Below are 25,365 nucleotides of genomic sequence, written 5' to 3' on the forward strand. Positions count from 1 at the left end.
ATTGTTTTGATGTGTAATTACTATACTAATAGCAAAAAATAGTTTGAAGGTTTTAATCTCTGTCTGTTTGTTCTGGCTGATATTCGAAACTGCTGTACTGATTTTGTCTATACTTTCACTGGCAGACAGTCGATGTATGCAAATCAGTTACATACGATTTTCCTGTTTTTAAAAAGATTTAGACCTGTAGGTTTCCTCGCAATATTTGTTTATAACGTTAAAGCAACTAGTATTTCATTGCTGAAAGTACATATAACTTAAAGAAGTTAAAGGATCATGCGGGGTTTAAACTCGCGCCCTTGAAAGTGAATCCGACGTTTTGACTACTAGTCTATCACCGTTTATACATATAAAAATATTGTTACCGTTATGCGCGGTTTAAGTGTTAAAATTCTCAAAGTTTAGTTATCGGGGCAATTTAATTTACTTCTAATAAAGCAAAATCATGATACGGCGTGACATGTAACCGCGTGCACACGTGCGCGACAGTCAACTTCGCTCGAATTCTTAACGGATCACGAAGCCCGTTTCAAAAATCTACCTTTGATAGAGTTGAAAACTTATTTTCATTAAAAGTGCGCAAATATTGTTACAGTAAATTTGTTAAGTGCGAATAATAAAACATTTGATAATAATAACTTGATTTTTTGAATACTTTACAAGAAATAATTGAAATAGTACTTGAATCACAGCTTGTCATTTATAGGCAAGTTGTCGGTAGTTTCGAGACAGTGTTCTGTATAAATCCGGGTGAATTAACTCCAATTATTACACTTCTGTCTTGAATTGAGACTTAGACGATCCAAAGAAACCTGATGTCTTAGTCGTTATCAATATAGTTAATACAAAATCAAGCCATACCACTTTGAAACAAACGTAGTTGCATATAACAAGCGTCATGATAATAAAGCTAAGTTTCACTGACTGGGCATTGAGAATACAAATATGGTAAGTGCATGTCTATAGCATTAAAAATGGAGAAGTCTTTAAAGAAACTAGACTTACCGACGTAGCTCAATATATTGCAGAGCTGATGCGGCAAGATACAAACATTAATTCAGACGACTGGAATGATGTCCTCGCACAGGTTAGCCAAACTTTGGCATACACCCTCTGTTGGCCCTTCACTGATGGATGACAGATCAACTATATCAAACGATTCAATTAATCATATTTATAATATTGCTTTATAAGTTGTAAGGTCAACAGTAAATTCATATTTTATGAAAATGACAAATGCCAAGTTGTCTTTTTTTGCAATTGCACTGGCCGCTTATTATTCTTATTTAAATTTTTAATAAGTATAGGAAGTGGCACTTAAAATTACAAGGTGGTTAGAAAGAAATACACATGGGGATTAGTCTTGAAGTTTTTAAATATAATGAAATAATATTTTAAAATTATTAGCAGCTAAAATTTTATAAAATCAAAAATAATTATTGTTAACAATGGTTTGTCAATTTATGAAGATATTAAGTAAGAAAGGTTGTATTTAAATTTAAATACGAAATTTACTCTCGTCACCGAACTGCTTGCTTATGGTGGAATGAACAGTGAAATTGAACTGACAAAAACAAGAAATTGCAAATCACACAATATGCCTCTTACAATTTGTGTAATTTAAGTCATGAGTGAAATGTGGTGTGAAAAAGTCTTTAACATAGCATATTTTACTTTTGTGTTTGTAGTGCATTTTAACTTTTACAACTAAAGGTGTTGCCTAAAACACCTTTATTTGTAAAGTTGCATCGAATAACTTTAAATTATAAATTGAATATAATATTCAGAAATTATGAAATAATTATCTTTTATAAATATAACCTAAAATAAACTATTTAAAACTAAATAAAATCTAAAACGTCTTCGAAACCACCGCAGCGAGGTACAGTTCCTAAGATGCTGGCAGCATTGCCCCTTTGGATGGCCAAACTAATTCGTTGGCCAAGGTAACTGCCCGATCTAGGATCACCAGTTGACTCGATAATCCTTTTCGATAGTTCTTTGAAAAGAGCTCGTGCCTCCGGACCCCACGGTCCCAAAGTCTGTACTCCAAAAGGCACAAAAATGAAGCTGCTATCCAGGTTTTCATATTTACGCTCCTTGGCCTGCTCGGCACTGGTAGCAGCCGCACCCACCATTGACAAGGTAGCCTGGATGCGTGATGCAGCTAGGGTATCGACACAAGTTGCATCCCACACAAGTGACTTTCCCAGCCTCTAAGGTATGAGCGTCATTGTAGGAATTTTTGTTTCTTTAAAGTTCTATAAAACAGCCCGCGATAACATATAAATTTTTTCGAAAAATTGAAGTTGACTCATACGTGGACTCATTATCTTTTAGAGATAAAATAGAATTCTCGATTATTTACAAATCTCCGAAGCCCAAAATCAAGGCAGTACCTAATCGCTTTAATACGCAAAAATACCGTAATTCACTCGTCTCATTGGAACGTATTTAGCTGTTTTTATGATTTAGTAGCTACGCAGGGAGTGGCATCTATGAGGCGTGCGATCGTTTTACGATGATTAAAATATGTACCAATATACTCGTAAGTCGGATAAATACATATCACAGTTTCACGTATTCATATTTTCCGAATACATTTCGACACAGAAATTTTTCAGGAACGCTTTAAAACTTTTACATTTCAGGATGTTTTAAGCCTTTTACGAAAGTTATTTGATATTTTAAAGGAATATTTTTTGTGATATAAAAATGCTACAAAGTAGGTTGTGGTTAATAACTTGTTTAGCCCCAAATTAAATCAATTTAATATAACAAACTAGCTGTCCCGGCGAACTTCGTACCACCAAACAATTTTTTTATGAATACTATATTTAATAATTTTTTTCCTGTTTTAGACTAAGATTAATCCAAAATATCAAATATCATAAAAAATGGTCCAGCCGTTCTTTTGTTATGAATGGTGTAACTAATACAACTTTCTTTTATATAAATAGATAGTGAGTCCCAAGATCGGATAACACGATATAAAAGAAAAAAAACCTGCTAAGTATGAGTTTGACTGGCACGCGAAAGGTTCCGTACCCAGGGGCAATAAGATACTCTGAGAGCAACGAACCTTTAGACCCCGCCTTATTTTCAACTTTCTTAATTTTTATTAGTTGGCGATAAAATAGCATTAGAAATTTACAGTATAGGTTTATGAGGTTACAGCACGGTTACAGAGGTTGCAGATAGACCGACGGACTGATGGACTACTGAGCCTGATAGAATTCTGTTGGCACCCTTTCAAATAAATTACTATTTAATACAAAGAGTAGCGTTAAAAAACATTTATCCTGTTTTCATTAGTCAGCATTCGGCGTGATATCAATATGATTTAGTATTAAGAACAACTAAAAGCTGCTGAGTCTTCCAGAGTTGCCAATAAATCTAAACTTTGCGAGAAAGTAATTTTGTTACTATGCTTATACTACTCTTGTCCCATAGATAACTACTTTTTGTTTGCTATGTTCGTGACATAATCGAAACTGCTTGTCATTGGTAAGTGTTTACATTACTTGGTATACACGATCTAAAGTTTACGTATCTACCTAACGAACAACAAATACGATTAATATTAAATCAATGTACTCAGCTGATTAGCGTGATGTCTTAAGTTATAACATATATATATACATACCTTCAATATGAGTTATAGATACCTTATCAGTGGCGTGCATAGAGGGTATATATAGGTTATACAATTAATATAAAATGTAGAAAATCTCCAGTTCGAGTTATAAAAACTAAAGGGTAGGCTTCTTATAATTCTTATAATGCCTATCCTCAAGTTTTTAATGACTCGTACTGGAGACTTTCTTTTTTTATATCACGGCATACCCCGTGCACTCCACTTTATCACGCTTCAAATAGTTATATTTTAGCGGCAGCTAAATGAATACACATAACATCCAAAAAAACTATTTTAACCGAATAAACAGCAAATCCCTTAAAAATTTTCACTTGGGCGACTAAAGGCGCGCTTTGTCACCGAAATAGGAGGTTTTCAGTAAAAACAGTTACCTTTATAAGGACTTAACGTCGTAGGAAACGGCCGAATAAGTATACGAGGGGGGAGCCTCTCCTCTGTTGATAACAGAATTATCCGAATGGTGCTATCTATCTTTTAAATGTGCACCTTACTTTTGTTACTTTGGGTCGCGACGCGTTGTTCTGGCGTGTCCGCTTTATTTTCGACGATTTTTAAGCAAAAATATAAACGATCGAGTTATGTTTTTATGCCATTGTGAACTTTTTATTTGCTCGAGAGGGGTTTTCGCTGAATGCTTTTTGGATTTTGCGGAGTGTATAGCTTAAGATAATTCACTGTTTTGATTTTGGTTTATTATTTCAATACAACGCGAACCTAGTTAAACTGTTGCAGATATTAATCTTTAACCCTATCAAAACCCCTAATAATATGCTAGTAAAAAAAGAAACACGTGTGCGATGGGACATACGTCAGAAAGGAACGATCTATCAAACCGACGACCATCGTAAAAAATACATTTAACTAATTTATGAATGAAACAAGCATCACAGCGAAGGCTAGACGTTAATATGCCTGACGGAACCGAATGTCTTGCATGGAGACAGTATAACGCTTTTTCCTTACGGGACAATTTCTACCTATTAACTGTTATTGGAAAGCCGCGTTTCGGAATTTCGTTCTAGAAACTCAGGAAACTATCCTTCACAATAATATATGAATGAAACAAGTATCACAGCGAAGGCTTGACGATAACATGCCTGACGGAATCGAATGACTTGCATGAAGACAGTATAACGCTTTTTCCTTACGTGACGATTTCTTCCAATTTACTGCTAACGTAAAGCCGCGTTTAGGAACGTCGTTCCAGAAACTCAACACACTATCCTTTACAATAGTTTAGTGCTGTAAAAAAGGGATTCTTGAGATTTCTATACAGAAAATGAACGCCCGAGCGAAGTGAATGGGCTGAAGCAGCTTGTAAGAAGAAATCTTTACAAGAGCTTATTGGTGAGAAGTGACGTGAATGTCATTGCCATTTATTTGGATGCCATGTAATCCTTAATAAGTATCAATATTTATGCATACACAGTTTCCGTCCGGTTTGCAGGTTAAACCGCATAATGCATTAACTGATTACCACCGCAATCCATCTTCCAACGTGTCCGACGTGCTCCACCCAACGATTTCTAAGACCTCGTACACATTTGACGCCCTCTGTTAAAGTATAACAAACTAAAACTTTATATAAAACTTATAATAAGGTACACAGTTTTAAATATATTAAAAATATAGCGATGTTTTGCCCCTACTCCAAATGCCCTTCCTTATGAAATGTGTACTTTTAGTTCAAATTTGATCTAAAAGTAGTCAATATATTATTATATATTGCAAATGTAATAAAATGTAGTAAAATCATTTATATATGTAGCGTAATTTTAAATAGGTATGCCTATTAATATAGTTGTTTGCTACATTTTTACCAGCATTATGCTGGTAAAAATGTAGCATGTATATAATTAATGTAATGCATGCATGTAATATAATTAAGCGTATATGTAACATCCTGTGACAGACGAACAGTTCAAAGGAAATACTCTGAAGGACAGGACCCTTGAAAAAGTATTCTTTATTAGCTCCATTTAAGAGGGAAAAAAAGGATTCCGTATAAAAGTTACAATATATATACGTACTGAGTATATATAGGCCATAGTTCTTAGGGAAGCAATTTTCTTCAACGTCCACAAAATGCATTTAAGCTCTGTGGCATTTGCCCGAATGTACGCGCACGATAACGATGGTGGTTTCACAATGGAAGATAGGCGCTTCAATAATAACTTTTACGTGAGTTTAATTCGAACACTGGATAATTATGTGGGAGCGGTATTAATGACAATCGTGATATATTGCTGTGGTGTACAATTTTATATTCTTGAATTGACAATAATTTATTGAGACCACAATGACAATTCGTAAATTAAGCAATTATTGCATTTTTCAGTGTCAATTTTAACAATGTACTCGTACAATTTTGTTGGGCATGTCAAATTAACATTTTTTATGTGAATGATTAAGGTTGAGCTGTTAATAAAATGAAACAGAAACTTTTTTTGCCAAATATATATTATAGAAGCGGTGATAGCCCAGTGGGTACTTCGACTTCACTTTCGGGAGGCAGATTTTGATTCCCAGCCCGCACCTCTGACTTGTTTAAGTTATTTGCGTTTTGAAGAAACTGCGTGAGGGAGCCCTCCATAATGTTTTGAAAGGTGTTTGGAGTCCATCAATCTGCACCGGGCCAGCGTGGCACTTCTGATGCGTTTTCACATTTATACATTGTAGTGACAATAAATCAATGAAAAATATATTTTTCTAGGGAAATAATAATTACAATAAATAAAATTAATATTTACAATAAATAAAAGTCGTCTCAACTGTTCACTTATGGGCATAGTACCCAAAATGCTGGCGCTATTGCCCTTTTGAATTGCTAGACTTAGCCGTTGGGCTAATTAAGCGCCAGCCAGGTCGCCAGACGTAAGGACCAATTTTTCGGACACGATGTTAATAAAATTTTTCATGTCCGAAGACCATGGGCCCAGAGTAGTGAGTGATTATGGTGATAATACATTCGTGAACTTAAAACCCAGAAGAAACAATCACAGCATATTGTTTTTTAAAAAGCAACAAAGAGCTGAAAATACATCTAAAGACAGTAAACAATGAAATACAGAAAGGAATATGTAAAACACATACTGTGATAGCTTTTCTTCTTGAGGCTATATTCGGTGCGATGATTTCGTTTCGCGCCAATGAACAAACATTTTGAACAAAAATCGGGAAAGTAAAAGCATTAAGCCTCCGTGTATTTTGCGTGCCATTACAACTCATAAAGATAACATTTAATAAAGAAAAGTTTGTTAACGTTTTGTTGTAAAATGTGTCAGCGCTTTCCCACTAAATTGTAGAGTGAAATAATTATATTTTTTCAGAGATCATATTTCGTCACGTGACGTGGTCATTTTCAACCCATTACCGGCTTACAACAGAGTCTTCTCTCAGAATGAGAAAGGATAATCCTGTATGCATCACGATGGCCAAATGCAGATTGTAAAACTTCAGGCGCCTTTGAGAACATTATGGAGAACTTTCATTACGATTCCACACGATGTTTTCTTTTAAAGCAAGTGATATTTCATTACATAGATTAAAAACGCACATGAATCTGAAAAGCTAGTGGTGCGTGCCGGGATTGAACTCAGTCCCCCCAAAAGGCAGGCTGAAGCTCTAAGCACTAGGCTATCTCCGCTATTTTATTTTCATTTTCATGTATTTAGTAAGTCGATGAATAAGATTTATAAATCAGAAATTGAAAAACCTTTTGGTTCACGGGCGCAAATTAATCTAACAATATTATTCGGGCAATCAAAGACGTCTGATCTGATCAACTTTTGGATCGAGTAAATCGAATCGCATTAATGAATGATCCCAGAGCGCAATGCGAAAGTTTAGGGGAAGTTTTCTTACATTTAATAAAATGACTGGTGTTTGTCGAACTTTTCCAGCTCACAAATTATAAGTAGGAAACACAAATAATAGTTGACGTAGGACGAGCGAGGTATACGGGCATGGGGGCGCTGAACAGCAGGGGGAGAGGGGTCGAAGGCGGTAATCAGTCCGGACAGTAATTCGGGGAGCCTTAAGGGTGTGATTGGTTAGCGCAGACAAGGGTTCCACTACTAGGATCCTTAGAGAGAAGAAATACTTTAGTTCAACATTTCCAATGTGGTTTTGTTTTGTGGCTCTTCGAGATTAGGCAATTTCTCAATAAACATGCGACTGCCCGGCAGCTGCTATTGCTTAGTTAGCGCGAGGTCTCCCGAGAAATTAATGTGATGCCGAAGTATAAGTTAAAGTAGGTAACTTAACAAGATTACATTATTTATCTCGTCTTATAAAATACAGATACGGTAGAGGGACTAGGAGTATCTATATAGAGAAATACAGAATTTTGATCACAGAAACTTTAACCCAATTAAATTTTCTTTGAATCTTTCGAGCGCAAAAACCAGAAGAATAATGGCAGCCTACGCAACACTCATCGGTTTTGAGTACACAGCCGACCATTGAAGGGCCCTTGAGCCTCCCCTAGTCGGCAGACTTCGGATATCTTTGCACCTTAATTACACTCAGCTCAGTCGAAGTACGACACGTATAGTCTCAAACGTTGTATCCAAAAAGGGAGTGAAAAATTTGAAGATCAAGCAAACCACTTCACGTGTAACCATGGAGAGTACTTGCTACAAGAAATTGCGTAATATTCTGGCTCAAAAATAGATGCTAAACACTGATTAACTTTCATTTGTGTCATATTTTTCGGGACCTAGATTATTAAATGGAAAATGGTTTTCACTGTTATAATATATTATATTATTTCCCTAAGATATTTGTAACTTAATATTTCCATCATAGAACCATTATTTATGGACAAAAATTGTACATATATTATTGTTTTTAAGCAAGTATATATACCGAAATACTTAATATTTTACGTTCAAATATTATTTTTGGTAAAATATTATTTTATGAAAGCAACACTAACCGTTGGCGTTGTGGTAATTAAAATTGAAAGCTGAAGCACCGTTTGCCACTAAGGGAATTATTTAAATAAACACTAAAATTCTAAATTAAGACCAAATAAACAACCAAACACACACACATACGCAAAGTTTAAATCGTGACTACTTTATTTAATAATATTTCGATAACTATCGGAACTTCACGCCAGGAAAACTCCTCATACTGTACTAAGCTCATGTCCAACTAGCGTATGTTACTGTAGTCACCTGTCTGCCTGTCTCTACAAGCACGAAGCTTTAGACTTTTGGCTGTTTATTAGTTATCTATTAATGAGGAAGCAAACGTTCACAACAAGTTCAAACACATACAAATATATTAATACATCGACACATTTAACAATTGACTTTTAATGTTGTACAAAGTACATTTAACTTAAAGGCTAAGTCAGCGTGCATTATACAAAAACATTCTTAACGTAATAAGTGGCATATTTAAGTAGTTGATATTAATCAACATCGCCAATCGTTTACATCTACGCTTCTGATACACACTGTTAAGATTTGCAACACCCTCCTGGCATCTGGGTTCCCTTCCACGTATAACTTGGGAACCTTCGAGACAAACGCTCCCCAACCTAGAATACATCATTGCTTTGCATTAGGCATGATTTTCGTCAAACGTTAGACAATCAGTAATAATAAATTAAAAAAATAAATCGTTGTAGTTTTTAACAACAACAATAATTATTTGTAGTTGATTGTAATTTAGCAATTAACACATTGGTCACGACGGGACTACCGCTGAGTACCCAGTTATATTGAGCATTATGTGACTGTTTGTTCTTTGTGATAATTTTGATCACTTTTGATGCTTGCTTACATTAAATAATAATGTTACATACTCCACAATAAAAAAAAACATCTTTTAATCACATCAAAGACAATGGACAAATAAGGTCCACCACCTCTCATAATACCGGAGATCCTGGTATTATGAGACCATGTTATTACAGAGACCATGGTATTACATATTTATTATGAAATTAACCCGTTATAGTTTATTTAAAAGCCTGAAATATTTAAAACGAAATTTATTTGTTTTTTTTTTTAATAATATATAAAAAGTTAAAAGTATTCAATTTAACAGTCGGCCAGAAATATAACATTAAAATTCACTTACTTTATTCTTCGATAAATAAATTAATTATTATCTGTAGCGACAGAACGCTTTAGGTATTCAAATAAAGCAGCAGTTACGCTAAACACCTTTTCTCATAACACGATAGAACAAAACAAAGTTCAAAATAATACTGTCACATGTGTATGTAAGTTATGATCACATTAAAACATACTCGCATGAGCCCGCTTACATTCCTTACAATGTTCCAAGCCCAGTAAAGCCTCCTTTATCTGACAACTTCTACATTATCTGCCGAACTCTTCCATAAATTTGAGTTTCTGAGTCTACTTACACTTATCAAGTAAAAACTACCAAAGTGTATATTTATTTGTTTCTATTTTCTCCCTGATTGACTCCGTAACTTTTCGAAGACTCGAACGGCATGGGTTAGTCTACCTTCGGAAGTTTCGCGCCCCTGATTCAAAATCAGTTAATGCAAAAGTTTATTTTTATAAGTAAGATTACACTGAGTTGGAATAGAAGTTTTTCGAAGCAGCTTTCTTTCGAAAATCCTACGAGGTATGGAAAGGTTGCTCGGAAGATTCGTGGATTAATGCTGAATTTCAAATAATTTTGCTCTTTCCGCATAAAATACTCGCAAAGAAACTATTGCATCAAAAGATCTCTTATAAGTAGGATTTTTGAATGTGAATAGTGAAATTGTATGATTTATAAATATTACTTTAATTTTATACGTAGCATTTTTATTTGTTTCTTTATTTATTTCAGTATATATGTACTCTGCATGTTACTCATTACATCATCATTGTACAATTTCCGGCAGATTTAGGTAGGAAGGTACCCGATTATTTCGGTACCAGACCCCAACGTAGCCATGACGTGAACGTGGTATGTTATAATGTAAAAAATTAAAAAGGTTTATTTGCTAAGCTACCTTCAAAGCGTGTAATGGGCCAAGCATGTTAAATATTTAGGAAAACCGAGCATCATCCAACAAAGATACTTTTGTAATGGTAAATATTATTATTGCATGGTTAAGCGGCTGTAAATTTTTGATGCACCAATTTTATTACAAAAGGGAGGAATTCTTTTAAGTTTTTGTAGTAATTAAATTTGAGGTCGCTGGAAATTTTAAAATGGCAACATGATTTTTAGCGACACCCACTCCGTCATAATACGCCATTAATGCTTGAGCGACGTGGCCTCTAATTCACGTTTAAAAGCCTGCACTCGAGTCAAAGTCAGCTGTAATTTCGTCTAAGCCAGCGATACCTAGTAAAAATCTAATTTGTCAAGAATTATATTGTGCTAACTAGAATTGTGGGTCGTAATATTTTTATTATTTTTAAAACCGCATCAAGTTTTTTTTTGTCTAGATTATATTGTGAGACGTGATAAGACAACTTAAGCCGACGTTTTATCAACCGAGATGATGGATTATTTTATAGCAACTCCAATTTTTGTAAAATGAATTTGTATTAAATTAGAAATGGTTTTCCAATAATTCTTAATTTGAGGTTATAAACTAGTGTTAGTGATAGAGCCTAACTTGGAATTTAGAATATTTTAAAAACACATAACGTCACAATGAGAGTTAAATGAATATTTAACGAGCTAACTGGCGCATGAGCACTGCGTTGTCTTTTAAGTGGAAGGTCCTATATTCAATCTTCGGCAAGAGAAATTTAAAAATTTATATTTTCAGAATTTTCTCTGGCTTTGTCCTTTGGCCGATGCTAGTTACTGCCCAACCAATAAAGGGCATTTTAGATACAAGAGGTTCAACACCTTTGCCTCAGGTTGATAGACGCCCCAGGTAGGGCGGCACTTTGCTGGAGGGGTTCTTTTCATGCTATGCAAGTATTACTTGGTTTATAGGCGATGGTTTTCTACTCCGTCAATAACTACTATAAAAAAACATACCACCAAGAATTTTATGTATATACGCGGTACGGTGCCGCGTAGAGGTAGATTACGGATTTTATATTCCTGCAATTCTTCTAAGAAGGTTAGCCCGCTACCATCTTAGAGTACATCATCACTTACTCGTACCATGTGAGATTACAGACAAGGTAATATATATTATAAAAAATATATACCTATAAAAAGGGATTACCTAGAACATACCCGGTTGTATAGTCAGTGGCTAGAATTACATAAATTTGTGAAACACCACCAAACAAAAAACGCCCTTTAAGTATATTTAAATTAGATTAAATATTATCTGCATACTTTTATTAAGTACTGTATGTATGCCACTGGCCCTGATCCTCCAGACAAAATGTTGGGTTAAACGTTGAGCTTTTAAAGCTTATGATTATTTATTAATTAAGCAATTGAAAATTTAGTTAGTTTTGATATACGGACCTAAACTAACGCTGCTTATATACATATAGAGAAATATAGTGATGATGATCAGTACTGAGTTTTGTGGTTTATAAGAGGAGATTAGGTTCAATCCCCGGTAGAGGATTCGGCAGTATATTATTTCTCAATTTTTATGTGTTTCCTAGTGGGAGGCTTTGGCCGTGTCTAGTGCTACCCTACCGACAAAGTGGTGCCGCAAAGCGATTGTAATTTTAACTTGTAATTTTATGCTGTACAAAAAGTACTGCTAAAAAAAATCGCAGTAACATTTTATTGATCCTTAACTTAGGTTTTTGTTTAATATTTTAATTTCTATTGCCACCTATGTAAGAATGTGTATATTTACGTATATGTATATATATATATATATATATATATATATATTAAAGATATTATTGTAGCCAAAACCTACCTGTCACCTATATATTATGCCCTTTCAATTTGGTTGCCTGGCAGAGATCAGTTTTAACCGATAAGGCCGCCAGTTGTAAAACATACTCGTAAGTGTAATGCATCGTTTTATGTCATTGTTATACGTGTTTCTTGGTGTGCAATAAACTATACTTTCTCTCTTTGTTTCACATACCGAAATTATTTCCCCAAGAAACACAAACTTGCCAGTGAGCCTAACAAAGAGATGCAAACTAATTCGTATTAGTTACGATTAGTTTCCTGGCTTGTCAGACGCAGTCGTGGCTCGTTTTACGGGCTCTTCCGGGCCACTACACTGCCCTTCAGCATACTTGTATAATGTATAGTGAGGGACGCAAGTACCTAACGTTGGCGAGGCAATCATTTAGTGAATTATGTATATCCGAAATTAAACTATACTATTCCACAATAACAAAGATAACTTCGGCCCAATACAAATAAAAAAATGGTTAATTTCAATTACGTCTACTTTGGCCTTACGATAATTGAAATAATAGGTTAAATTTCCGACACTAAATAATAATAAGACATTTCCAGAACTAACATTATGATAAGTAAATCATAAACCAAATTCGCGATAGAAACATTGAATCAATCTTAGAATATAATGTAGAACTCATCGGCCCAATACCGAGTAATTTTACTTTTCGAAAGAACTGACTTTACAGGTTATTGTGAAACCACCATTCAGAACACAAAGATTTAAACGAGATCAAAGAGCAATCAGCGAGATAGATCAGAGTCAGTCATATACTCTAAAAACAGCAAAAATTTTACTCAGTTAAAATTTAACAGCCCTCTATCAGAATCTTCCTGATATATTATTTGCAATTATACATTCCATATAAGTTCTAGTAGAGTTTTTGTGACATAGCTCGTCCGGGGAATTACCGCCATGCTTGTTCCGGCTTCCAAGCAGCATTGCTGTGTTCCGGTGTGGACGGATCACAAGTGGAATTACTAGGCCTTAGGTTTACAAACACAGACTCCATGCATGCCCTGCGAAACTGTTTGCAGTTTATAAGCGATGGTTTTCCACTAAACATCAGGTGAGCCATTTGCAGAGTCCGGTAATTGTAATTGTAACAAGATTTGATTGCGGCTTTTACACTTTTTTACGGCTCATTCGAGTTTTCTTTTTCTAGAATGAGTTCTATTTCAATTCTTTCGAAACAGTTTATTGGAAGTAAGGTACCCACCCGATCATTGTCCTTTTCTATACCCATGTACGCAAAATTTTATGATTAAAAATTTAATAGCCTAGTCATAATAGATGAACAGATAATATCTGTTAGTTAGGTTAGGATTTATCAATACATTTTTATTGATTTATTATAAAAAAATTCTTAAATGAAATTATTATATAAAAGCACTGCACTCCTGCATAGAAATAAAACATTTTGCTCGCTTTTAATTAGTTAATGAATTGTACGAAACTATCTAAAATTTATTTTACAACAAAGAATATGAATGTTTCAATGTATTACATTGATGACTTCTGTCTGGAAGCCCCAATATATTATGTCTTACTATTTAGCGAGCATCGTTCGGTTTTGCCCAATAACTAAGCGCAAAATTATTTGTGATTCTATTAAACATTGTATTCCTATTTAATAAATATTGTTTTTTTTTTCAGGTAACCCCAGTTTGTTTCAATCGTCCAAACATAGTAGGTAAACATTATAGCATTAAGGCATTAACTATGATCGCAATTCAACATGCTAGTATCATGAAGTTATGTAAATTTTTCAGCGGTCTAATCACATTCAATTTTATCACGAACATTTCTATTTCATTCATAATTAAAGTACAACCTTATTTAAATGCTGCGTTTCAGGTTGAAACTTAAATATTTGGATACCACATATGATGGTGGTTACATTCTCATTACAATTACATTATGTAAATAGAACTTTGTTTAACGAAAATACCTTCGCCGGGCGCCGAGCTCTCTTTCTATTAACAAATTTTGCTGACTTACCCGTTCCCGTCAAAATGTGTTGAATACGAAAAATCTTGAAATCTTTTCAGTATATTGAAGCTCTACGAAAATTCTTTTATTTTACGTATATTACTTAGGTACTACGTTTCACTTAAGTCTCTGAGCACTTTTATGATAGATTATAGAATGTTCTTAAGTCAGGTAGGATAGGTCCTTTGTTATGAAAGACGCTTTCATTCTAATAAACGCATCCGCCGCTTGACAATGTCTTTATTCGTAAGAATTATATCATTCATCCTTAAAATGGATTCCAAAGGAGGGAAGCAATTTCATTTGTGAGAACCTGCTTCTGCTTATAATCCGTCCGAGGTAATAACATTTCATATTCGTAATAGAATCATTCTGCGTCGCCCGGAAACTTTATAGTCTCATTTTCATTGAAAACGTTTAGTAGACATAAACTTGTAGAATAATTTGATGCATAGCTCTGGAAAGGAAAGGGCTCAATCTCCGGAGTCCCTTATTCAGTTAATCAACGAGTTCATTCTCCAAAGTAAGCCGTGTTTAAAATATTTTGCTGATATATATGTATACCAATATTTAATCATTTGTTGTTGGTAAATAAATAGGAAATATTTTATAACTTTTTATTCTTTCCGGTAGGTAAAAGGCAAAGTTATATCACAGTAAAGCCATGTCTTTATATATGTTCGATATTCATATCCGATTTAATTTTAAGGCTTAAAACAATGTTTAATATTATAATGAACAATAATTTGTCGAAACGTTGAAGTTTCTAAATTACTATATTGAGTAACCGACTTGGTTGATTTTTAACACATACCTACGCAATCAACTATTTTCTTCGGCCAATATTGGCTTCAATGAAATTAAACAAGATAAAAAAAGTCATTTTCTTTAAAGTTCCATTATAAATCATGTGTCTTACAGGAATCTTTACTTTTTTCGCAATAAAGACTATCCTTAGTCCGCCATGTATCCAGGATCCAAGCTCTTCATAAAATTAGCTCCAGATCAGTTAAGCTGTTAAGCCGTGCATGTAGGTAACAAAGTCTTTATTCTTAAATAACCCAAGGACGATAATTTGGAGCTCTTTTGATAAATAGTATTGTATGTCTATCTACAAGATTCTAGCTGTAATTATATGTGAAAGTTTCATCAAAATGGCCATTGATACGTACATAGTACGAAACAATCAAAGAAAGAAATAACCTAAGAGACACATTTTGACATTTATAAAATTAGTAGGGCTTTAATTTAACTAATTATGTTTTTGACTTCTCGCGGAGGCTTACTCGGTGGAAATGGCAATTGACTCGTGGTATTTTAGCGCTTGCCTGCGGCTCGGACCTCAAATTCTACTCATGCTCATGCAGCAAGACGTGTCAACCACAATGATGCACTATTGTGTCTTAATAATATCAAAACTTGTTCAATTCCCTGTGTAGACTAAACTAATTCGGTACGTTGTAACTAATGAATGAGGCAGCAAACGATTTGGCATATGAGTGACATATTATGACGGCACTTTAAATTTAACGGTTGATATTACATTATAATTTGATGGTTAAATCTAAAATCATAGGTACCTACCTATCTTACATTGTTAATAAGCACTTCATTTTCAAACTGCATTAGTAAATTATACATAAAATTCCAGAATGAAACTTTTATTGAATTAATCCTTGCGGAACTAATGCGGCAGACATCGTAGAAAATCGCTAATTAAATGTAGGAGTATAAGTAAAAAGCGGTTTACCTTCATAAAAGTTATATGAATATTCATTTCAAAATTAAACAAATAGGGTTTTGCTAGTTTTGATATAACTTTCGAAGCGAATCTGTCCTTTTTATTAATCTTGTATCTTCTATCTATTATTTTGCTACTAAAGATGTACATAAAAGCACACTCTTATTCCACGATATAATATTATCACGAGAAATTGAATTAAAAATTGCTTTAAATGTGTTAGTGTTAACATGATGACTTAAAAATCAAATCAAACAAACTAACTTATAAAACCGTAGTTATAATATATATGCTACCATGGTCCGCTTAAGCTGCTGAACCGATCTCGTCCAAATTTGGCACATAGAAACATTGCATACTAGAGACCTACATTGCAACTTTTTATCCAGGTAAATCAAAGGGCTGGAGCAGGAGTTATAAAAAGCCTTAATCCACGCGATCGATGGCAAAAGCGATGGGATAGTAAAATGGGAAAAATCAGCAGCATACACAAAATATGATTGCATTATTGAAGAAATATTCTTGCGATGAATAGTTCATGTTGGAGAGTGCGTAGTCACCTCTAGAGGTGAGCCGGCGCCGCCCGAGTTCTCGCTGGGACAAGATTTATGTAAGGACTTTTGTTTGTACGAGTAGTTAAGTAGGGGGAGGCTCATCTACATTCGCCTTCATTCACACCAGATATCTAAAGGTTTGTATACACTCACGAGTACATTCCTTCTGTGCTTTTTAGTATATTTTAATTAAATAATACGAATCGGTGCTTATTCGACACAAAAACACTAATTTTAATCGTAAAATGCATGGTTTTAGATTATAAGATTAGAAGCAATAGCTGAGGACAATATCTGACAGAGACTGATTTTTTTTGTGAAATAACCATTTTTTTTTTAAATATCGCTTGCTTCTACGGTGAAGAAAAACATCGTGAGGAAACCTGCATGTCTTAGAGTTTTGAATAATGTTATTAGAGACGTGTGCAGTCCACCAATCCACAACGGGCCAGCGTGGTGGACTACTGCCTAAGCTCTTTTCACGTGTGGGAAAACCGTGTCCTGCACAGTGGGTCGGTAATGGTTGATATGATGTTAAACCAATGTACAAATATTCAATCACTGAGTAGTAACTACTCGGTATTGTCTTTACACTGTGCTTCTTTTTAATGGCAAAAACTCGTCTTTACAACTAAGTAGCAGTTGCGCAGCAGATCCATAACAAAGTACAGAGTACCCACCTTTTGTCTATCGTTGCAACAGTTATCTTTACAAGACGGAGGAAAAAAACGCCCCGTTTTAAATTCGACGTGTCTACATACATATATTTTCCTTTGCAATTTCTCGCCATAGACACATCATCTGGCGTGAGTTTTTGTTGGAACGTAGGAAGTTCCTTTGTCTTCACTATGAAAGTCAGAACTGTAAGGAATATCCAGCTCTCGGGAGAGTTGTGTGTAGGCATTGTTACAATGAAAAATCTACATCTAGACTTTTATGTAGCTCCGCGATGTGCAACACGTGGCTACGGCTAAGTAATGAATCGGGCTTTTAATAATAAAGTCACTGTGATGTCGTAAAAATTCGAAACATTTTAGACCTTTGAATTGACACGAGGATCGTGCGACCTAGTTGCTTCAGTGCAAATCAGTCAACCATTCCTGTGTACCACGGAGAGTATGTAAAGCCGTCGGTCGCAATCACTATTACTAAGGTCTCAAAGGCGTGTGAAGTCTACCAATCGGCACTTGGCTGACGTGGTGAACTGTGGCCTTAGCCCTTTTCATTCGCAGATAAGACCCTTGCTCCATAGTCAGCATCACGTTATGATAGATAGCGATGTTTTATGTATCACTTAATTAACATCAATTATTTTTTAATATCTATAATTATTTATTAATAAAATAATGTTTAAAGTTATAATTACTGTTATAACATAGATTTACTTTAATACAGTTTGTGATAGCACCACAATTACATGGTTTAAACACTAAGCGGATAAGATAATAAAGCTTATGAATTTTAAGCGTCTCAAATACTAAAATTACACTTGTTTGCGAAGGAGTAACGCATATATTATTACAACTGTAACCCTAAGCTATTATATTTTATAAAGGTCTAAATAATGCAAAGGCTAGGGTAAAATTTATAGCGGTTAAAAGCGAAAATAAATTTGAATTGTAGGTAAAACACTTTTGTCATTGCTGGGGTTACCCATTTAGATATCTTGTTAACGAGTTATTTAATGAGGTGAAGAGGCGGGGGTTGCAATAAAATATTTACACGAGAAAGCAGCAATACATTTTGGTCACGAAAATTTTGTTTTTGATAACAATAATTGGGTTAGAAAGTTACGTTCAAAAGTAATTTATTTCTTAATATTTACAAAATAAATTAAAATTATTTCTCAGTTAAAAATTTACCTGCTATTCTCAGAGACTTAACATAACAAAAAATAAAAAAAATAACGCTTAAACTTAACTTAACTCCTTCCAAAAAATATAACGCGATGAACTTTAACTTCGTTGCATACTGCGATAGAAAGACAAAGAAATAATTTGGGATTCATCATACTATTAGTAAGAACTAGGACGATAAGTAACGAACATCTAGTTCGACCATTTAGTACCTAATAATTACATAATAAGAGTTGACATGTGATTATAATACTTTAATGTCATATATGTTAAATACGTCTTCAATCTTCAAAAGCTCAAACTCGGTGAAAACATGTAAATAAAGCTACCTGTGATTATATTCGTAATCCATTTCCGGACCAATTACAGCATGGTAAATTACAGTTACATCGAAGCTTCAGCAGAATTAAATACCAAAAACTAAATTTACAGACATGTAATTAATTTTAGTAATTAATTAATTTTAATAATTTACAAAAAGAAAATAGAAAATTATCTGGGAATAAATAAGTTTTCTAAGTTTAGGCTCTTTGTCAGATTTCAGTACAATGTAGTCTACATATTATTGGCTCAATTAATCATAACTTTGCGTTAGTGGAATTTCTCTGGGCCCATTGGTGCAGGCTCGCGAAGGCATGAAATTGGATCGCGAAGCCTTAACGTTCGCTTTTGAAATTGGGACGGAGTTGATTTTGATAACATTATGACGCGGGTTAATTTTCATATGTATTATATTCTCTTCACTATTGCAATAAATCTATATATTTATTATGTAACAGAAAAGAACTTATAATAATTTTAAGCAAGGAATATAAACCTAAACCACAGGAACAAAACAAGAATGCAATTATTCTGATTTTTTGAAGGATTAGGGAATTCATTTTCATAATAAATAATGAATTAATAAACATAATTAAACTTCAGTTTTTTCACTGTAGTCTGCAATATATTCTTACATAATAAATTCCTGCAACGTATTCTGACGTAATAAAATTCTCAGTCCCAATTAATTACTATTCGCTGCATAGAGCAAAATTAAGTACCCGAACAAAACAAGCGAGAACCGCCATGACAAAATGTGAACGGAGAATTATGATAATAGTTTTAAAGAGTTTAGAAGCGCCGAATTATAGTACAAGGTACAACTGGCGTTACGGAACCTTCGTAGAGCTACGCTGGATGCTACGCCGTAGTCACATCTTTATTTATGCGCTTGCATAATTTAGCATAGTTTTTGTTAGCGAATTTATTATCTAGGAATTTCAGTTTGGTGTTAGATAAACAACTTTACTATAGTCACGTCTGCTCAGTTCCTGCTATAGTAACTAGAGGAAATTTATTCAAATACCATCTAATTTACATATGTATAAAAACACACTTAAACATCATCATTATCATCATCATATTACCGGCCTTCTATAGGTCATTGGTCTCCTCCCACAATAGGAAGGCTATTAGACTCCACAAACCTTTGAGAAAATTATGGAGAAATCTCAGGCATACAGGTTTCCTAACGACGTTTTTCTTCTGCGTTGAAGAAAATGATATTTTAATTGCTTAAAACGCACATAACTTAGATAAGTTAGAGGTGTGTACTGGGACTCAAACTCAGTGAAAGTGAAGTCGAAGTCCTACCCACTGGGCTATCACCGCTTCTCTTAAACATACTAAGCATTAAATTATTTATATCTGACAGAATAACTTACTTCATTTACGTTACCCGTTTTAGTAAAGTTTTGCTTTACATAATTTACAATAAATCAGGTTAGGTTGGATGATTTTCAGCTTATAAGTGATTCTACCGATATTTTTAATGAATGATACTATAGGTATTTCGAGGTAACTGGGAATATCTTTAGTAGGCAAAAGTGTATTTAGTTACAGACAACAAGGAACTGAGCCGTAACCAACTCGAGCACTTTGTTCCACCTCGGGCACCACCTCGAGTGCAGAGCTCTGCCACGTGTGATTTATTTTAGTATAGCAATAGACAACGAGTTAACCTACCTCCTTAATTTTATACTTTATTAGTAAATTGTTCTACTATTTTGCCTCTGATAATTTAACTAATGCATTAATGGATTTAATTTTGTAGTTTTCAATTTCATTATAGTTCATCAAATTTGTTTGAATAATAGAAAGCTATTGCCAGCGTTCTTTGTCCGTGGATATTTTTGGTTGGTTTTTTGTAAAGAAAACCCGTGGAAACCGTTTGTTTCCATGGGATTAAAATTAGGCAATTTTACTCTTTTTCTTATCAGATAGCTCTAAGTCAAAAATCAAGTTGATTGCTCAGTTAGAGCGTAAGATACAAACAAACAAACGAACCAACACACTTTCGCATATACAATAGTTGTAAAGATAATTACGTACTGTAATACCTAGTATGATACAAACACGTAGACGAACAATTTCAGATTTATTATTAAACATTTAACTTTAAATTTTATATCAATAAAATAGGTTTACTCAATGTGCGCGATACAAAACAAACTGATTAGGTAAATCAACACTACAAGCGTTTTCGATTACGATTTCAACCGAAACAGCAGCTGCTCGATTAACATAATCCAGTTTGGAAATAAGCAAAGTTAATTTTGGATAAACTTTAAACATCCACTTTTATAATTCAGACGGTTCAGCAGTCGTGAACGCACCGATCATTTCGAATACGTTGTCATTTTTCAAAAAGCGATTTCGCAACTACATTCATTTACACTTAATAATTGTGTTCGGCAGCGGCTGCTGACTCATTATCATATAAATGAGGGAGAAAAAGCAACGGTCAGCCATTAATCAGGGGGAATGGAGCAACAGCATTGACTAATACACTTATCAAGTTTAATTCAATAATCCGTGGCGCCCGCGCCGCTGCCGGACTTTTCGTGACGTGAAAAATAACTGGGAACGAACGCACGACCTCACACACTAATCCCAATTAATTGCAGCGCACCTACTACTTGAAAGTTACGAGCTTGCTTTCTGTATGTTTTATTTTTTGTTGCAACTCGTATTTCCAGCTATGCATCGAATTTTTTTCGTCTACGCTTTCGTAAATTAGATACGAAATACTTTATTTCAAAACATAAAAATACAAATATAAAGCGATATTTTACCAAGTGAAAGTGATTGTGAAAGTCATTCTGTTTATAGTTTTACATTTAAATATTGCGTGTAATTCCTTGTCAAATGTACTTCGAGAGAATTCCTAGAAAATTCAATAAAAACACTTGATTAAGATTTTATAAAGTTAAAAATAAATCGAACTTACACAAATAACAAATCACTTGTAGAAACATATGAAAATCACTGTTTATCAATAGACAAGTTTATAGAATAATTGTCAATTTTGTCTTGGCAACTTTATGTAGTGTTTTAATATTTCATAGTTTAAGCAAAAATAACATTTTTTTTTAATGTATCTGAGTATTTTTATCTATGCTGCTTAAAAGTTGCTACAAAAATACAACATCTGGTGGTATCTGCGCTCTCAGATTTTAGTCGACTAATAAATTCAAAGTGGAGCACTGTCCAAATAATAAAAATTCAATGCCTTCTGTCATACACTATTAAAGTAGAAGGAATTCTACTAAGAACTAAGAAAAGCAAACATGCCAAAAAGTCACTCCATACAATGGCGAAGTTTATTCCGAAAAACCGTTACAAAAAATATGACGTCTGAAAAATTACACGCATTCACAAATCATGCGGGGCCCTCTTTTGTGAAAAGTTTCGGCGCTTTCAAAGGAGTTTAACTCGTTCTTAAGCCCTCAAATTTTTTTCCTGTCCGTATACATCTATTATTCTGTTTATTCTTTACAAATTTAATGTAAGTTTGTTTTGTAAATCAAATCAGTTGACTACAAAGACAAAGAAAAGATCAGAACAGAGCTGTATGTGATCTTTGATGGTTTGTATTTTGGATGAACATAAGTACATAGTTTTCGATTAGATAATATTTTTTTATGGTTTTAATATAGTTTTTGAGATTATCACGGAAATAGCTTCATTATATAAAATAAGGTTTTGCTTCGTAAGTATAACCATTAGCATTTCCGAAAAAACAGAGATTTTACGAAAAACTATATTTTTTATATAATGCGATCTTGTAAACTTGCATTGCTGTTAACGGATGTTAGCATAATAATTTGTACCTGAGATACTTAAATTTTGGCTATTGCATGAATACAAATAAAATTGTTACAATGGGTTATTATTACATCAGCCAAACCCGAATACACAGGTCGCAAAAGTACTATTATATTGCTTGACTGCTAAAAATTAACTGTTTCGGTCTAGGAACTCATAGTATAATTATTCACGGTTTCAAATCTTTGGATGAGCCGTAAGAAGGAATTTCTTTTTCGAACTCCTAAAACCTCTCCATTCCCTAATAATCTAGCTTTTATGTCTGTCTGGTCCTCATCAACATTATCATTCAACTATGGAATGCCCTGCACATGTCATTCCAATCTCATCTTTAACAGCTTTCTTAATAAATTAATATACTCAGTTTTAAGTAATTATGTAAGATTATAATAAAGTAAACGTCATATGGAATATGCACTTGAAATTGTATTAATAAATTATATAAATGCAAAACTAATTCTATTTTCAGTTAAATGGACTATTTTCTTTATAAACTTCTCAAAAGAAAAACGGTTCATGGGACCAACTAGAAATCACATGTCGAAGATTTTCAAAATCAACTCGCAGGACCAATGTCGTACCTTAGATTAGGACTCAGCCTCTTAATGTCTGATAGGAGAGAGGTATTTAATACTTAGACTTTTCTTGCTGCTCTAGGTTGGCCGACAACAACTTATACTGACCCCCAAGACACGGGATATCTTAGTTTGGGGGACCAGGGTGATTTAAGAAAAAACATTGTACTTTTAAGCAAATAAAAACTTTTATTATTATTATTATTATTATTATATAATTGGCACATTTTAGCGATAAAAAAGGTACCGGGATGGATAACACTACTCCTGGTTCCGAGCTGGTGGTGAAAATTTTATAAATAATAGCCTTAATGAGGATCGATGTGAATAATGACAGAAATATTTGTACAACTATGAAAAGTATACAGCTCCATAAGGCACTGACAATCTATGCCACCGGTGTGAATCGAGGCCGGATTAATCGAAGACTGCAGTAACGATTAGTTGATGATTAATACTCGCACGGCGACGCCATCTGCCGAATTAATTGCTTCATTTCCTTTAGACGGCACCAAATGGAATTTTGTATAGTCAGCGTCAAAAATGGAGTCGCTAGATGTACTTCAATGCTAGATATAGCAGACTTTGATTTACCAGTGGTTATGTCTACGTTTGGGAATAGGTAGATCATGGGCTAAACTCTTTTATTATTCTAATTATACATATAATTAGAATAATAAACGAGACAGGTAACAAACACTCTCTTTAAAATTTTCATTTTCAATACGTGATAATGGAAAAACTTTGTATGAAGAGATGTGAAAATCTACGTCACAAAATCAAATCTTTGTTTTAAGTTATCAAAAGTATTTGTCACCTCAAAGAAATAAGTTAGGTACAAATCAGATTCGCGCTTAGCATTTCGTTCCTTCGGAAACGTAAGTTCTTTATTTTCCTTTATGAGATCCCTTCCAAAAGAGACAAATATAAATATGCATTTAGTTTGGGCATTACTAGGCTTTATATTCCAGTCATAAGAATAATTCCCAAACAATTTTAAAATAACACTGTTTTAAGTGATGATATTACGGTCATTTGTAAATGAACGAGATCACGCTTTATTACTGTCTGTTATGTTTACATAATTGGAGATGAAAGTATAAAATAAAAATGAGGTTTAGATAGGTTAGGTAGCAGTTAGGTTTTTATGAAAAATATATCAATAAAAATCATCGCCATTTAGCCCCGAAATAAGCGTTCCTATGTTATAGTGGTATAGTGGTACTAATAAAGTCTTCTTATGATGAATATTTTTACGAATAATAACAATAAATACTGATCATATACATATAAACACCCAGAAACTGAAAAATATTTATGTTCATCACACAAACGTTTTCCAGTTGTGGGAATCGTACCCACGACCTTGGACTCAGAAAGTAGGGTCACTGTCCACTGCGCCAATCGGCCGTCAATACTAAAAATGTAGGCCCATCTTTGGTTTGAAACTTTCTGAATTAAATAAAGTCTTTACATACAATTCTTTTTGCCTATTGTTACTTAATATAAATATTCACATCGATAATATTGGGTGTAAACTATATTTACAATCTATACTTGATAGATAATAATAATTTATTGTTAGAAGAACTTTATATTCTTTGCTAACTGTACTGTGATTCGAACGTTCAGCGTTTTTGTCTAACTCCATATGCCCGTTTACGTGTTGTAGACTCTGATTTAGCATGTTACACCTGAATTTTGTTTTGTCGATAGGTTTTCTATTTCGACAGTCCATTTTGAAACAACGACCAGTTTGAAATAAACTGACGATCCATATAACATGAAGAGCTTTAAAAAAGTATTTGTTTTTCTATTTGCGCTTTTAGGGGCCATTAAATAGTTTCCGTAGAGTGCACTGTGACAAACGACCGTCTCAAATAGCATAATGTTAGCACGCGTCTTTGTACAATTTGATTAATAGTAACATACAAAATATATGTATTATGTCTAATTTGTATTCTTAAAAACGTATAGTATAGCAGGCATTCAGGCTCGCTTAGC

At 33.9% G+C, this 25,365-nt stretch overlaps 1 protein-coding gene across 4 annotated transcripts in view; it reads left to right on the forward strand.

Moving 5' to 3' along the window:
- LOC120624201 (RNA-binding protein Musashi homolog Rbp6) overlaps positions 1-25,365 on the forward strand; it is a 692,918-nt gene that overhangs the window by 411,891 nt on the left and 255,662 nt on the right. The window lies entirely within an intron of this gene.

The sequence above is a fragment of the Pararge aegeria genome, chromosome 6, assembly GCF_905163445.1.
Source record: "Pararge aegeria chromosome 6, ilParAegt1.1, whole genome shotgun sequence".
Taxonomy (NCBI): Eukaryota; Metazoa; Arthropoda; class Insecta; order Lepidoptera; family Nymphalidae; genus Pararge; species Pararge aegeria.